Here is a 2,713-nt window from a genome sequence, read left to right as displayed (position 1 = left end):
CTCTGGATCCTCCACGCCGGTAAAGACAGCCTTGACAGGGACCACGCTCGTAGGAATAGGCGTGTCAGTAATCGCCAGAGCGAAAGGCATAGGAAAAACACGAGGTGGCGACGACGGCGCAACCTCTTCAGCAGAAGAACGCCCTTGCTGCTCCTGAAGAGCTTGACGCAGCTCCTCAGTCACCTTGCTGAGCTCCTCATTCCTGGCGCGAGAGGCGACCAGGTCCTCATGCATTCTCGCCTGCTCTATGCGCGAGGCTTCCACAGTTGCCTGCAACGAACGCATCATCTCTGCCATCTGCGCCATGGTCATGGCAGCAGCGCCTTCAGCAGCGACGGGCGCAACTGGACTTGAACGATTGCTTCTCATTTTTCTCATGAAACTCAACGAATCACAGAATGCAGCGAACAACACTTACTTCAGCTACGATTGACTCAGCGATCGATCGGAAAAAACTGTGTGAAACTTCGCAAGAAAATTCAAGAACACCGCAACCTCCAAAGAAACCTGCAACTCCACCAGAAACCACTGCTCTTCCCACGGATAACTAATCGAGCGAAAGAACTCAACTCCACCGAACAAATTACGCGTAAACAGCAGGAAAACCTCCCTTCACCGATCGAAAACCCAAACGAACGGTATAAAACGCGAATTCACCGAACAAATTTCAAGCAAACAGCGAACGATGGTTGCACCAGCACACAACCACGCAGAAAACTTCGAAAACCTTCAAGAACTCACGTTGTGGATGGGAGCAAGTTTTACACGGCCCCACGGTGGGCGCCTGATGATCCTGCCTATTGACCGGAACGCTGGAAACTGCCTCGTCAAAGGATCGACGTGCGCACCGCTTCAAACCTCCGTTCTTCTTCGAGATCCACCTCAAGAACCTGCAAAGGAACAGAACGGCGCCGCTGCGGCCGATCGCACTCCAACGCCCAAGTCAGTGACCGAATCACCAAATACTAAGAGAACAGGAACCGTGCAAATTCTCTCTCACAGTAAGCTCTATAACTCGCAAGCGTAAAGAGTGTAATCTGAACGCGCGTACCTCAGAAAGTTCGTTGAGAACTCTTATATACCCGGTTACTTTCTCTCTCCTGGCAGTTACAGACTTGGACACGTGGCTCGCATCTAGTCGTACACGTGCCTTCATCTGGAGCCTCCTTGACTTGAGCGCTGCTTCTACTCTCATTTTGCTAAGTTACTTATGCATGGTACTGCCCAGTGCATAGCTAACTTGGGAGCGCGATCTCTACTGGAATTGGCGAGTTAGGGTGCCTTCGTACACCTTCCCTGTGGTCTCGCCGGCCGCCTTCATAATCTGCACCACCTTCATCTCTAGCGATGTGCTTGCTCTGGCGATCTCCAATCACTAGGTCGCCTGAGTTTACATTTGGCGACTTCATCTTTAACCCGGTGATCGCCGGTCCTGGTATGCTGGAGATCGGAACACGCCAACTTAATAACTGGCGACTTCACGAGCCCCCCGACTTCCTTCCCTTCTGCCAACCTGGCGCCTTGTCAACACGCCTATACTATAGCTGGATGCCACGTCATCACTTCCGACTACCAGGGCGGTACAGATATTATTAAAAAGTAAATTAATTTGTATGAGTAAATGTTACCTGATATCTAGAAGCATAACATGAATATATTTATGTTACAAATTTAATTAGATATTAAAATAAAAACTATGTTACATTCATTAAATGAGTATTTCAAAAGCAACTAATATGTTTTAAATAATGAAATATTATTTTAATGTAAGAAAAAAGTATTACATATAAAAAGTTTGACTCACCAAATATGTTATAAAGTAAATATTTAATACATTTATTTCTTACTAAAAAAATACATAAAATTCTTAATTGTCACTTTGTAAACTAAATATAACCTCATTTTCTCTTTTAACACTAATATAGTACTATAAATACGTGGATGACTTGAATCTTGAAGAAGTAAGAAATACTAGGGAGCCTAAGAAGGAGCAAAGTAAAAGAAGGCAAAGGATGACTTTAGTGAAGGTTGCTTTGGTAGCACTTATTTTTTCTTTTGCTTTGATAGCTTGTAATGGTAAGTTATTTGAGATTTTTCTATTTTAGCATTTGCTAAATTCTCTATTTGAATTTAGTTTTTTTTTTCAGTGATTTAAATTTTTTATACCTAACATGAATTTATATTATAACATTGGGATGTGTTTTTTTTAGGGTTTGCTTTAGATGAGGATACATGTAAGGAGAATGATGATTGCAAGGGAAAGTTAAGTTTATGTAAAGATTCAGCCATTTGTGTTGATGAAGTTTGTAAGTGCAGGGCGCCCACACTATGGAAGGATGGTAAATGTACAAGTCCATCTGATTGTCCAGTCTGTATAACACCATGTGATAAGTATTGTGACACAGACACTGGTCTATGTAAATGCTTCTGTCATTAAGTCTCACAAGTTTATCAATAAAATATCATTTGGAATTTACTTTCAATAAACAATATAAATTTGTTATAGTTATTATGCTACTGCGATCGGATTGCCCATAAGATGACAAAGATGGTCAGAAATTAGACCACTCACAATTATCATCAAGTCTTATGTTCCAGATATTCATTTCTTAGCGTGACAGGGCATGTTAAAGATCTCATTTTATGACACAAGTGGATGATTTCATAAAGTGAAGAATGCAAAGCTTAACACTCTCACACTAAAGAAAAGATC

General features: G+C 42.2%; 1 long non-coding RNA gene across 1 annotated transcript; it reads left to right on the top strand.

Annotated features, from left to right (window-relative positions):
- Nucleotides 1-1,948: 1,948 nt before the first annotated feature.
- On the top strand, nt 1,949-2,476 carry LOC137826226 (uncharacterized). The gene is made up of 2 exons (XR_011083433.2): nt 1,949-2,076; nt 2,211-2,476. It is a non-coding gene; the product is annotated as an uncharacterized LOC137826226 (long non-coding RNA).
- Nucleotides 2,477-2,713: the final 237 nt, after the last annotated feature.

The sequence above is a fragment of the Phaseolus vulgaris genome, chromosome 11, assembly GCF_051622355.1.
Source record: "Phaseolus vulgaris cultivar YP4 chromosome 11, ASM5162235v1, whole genome shotgun sequence".
In the NCBI taxonomy this organism is placed as follows: domain Eukaryota; kingdom Viridiplantae; phylum Streptophyta; class Magnoliopsida; order Fabales; family Fabaceae; genus Phaseolus; species Phaseolus vulgaris.
Note: the sequence above shows the minus strand (reverse complement) of the source record. Positions and strands in the feature narration are given on the sequence as shown.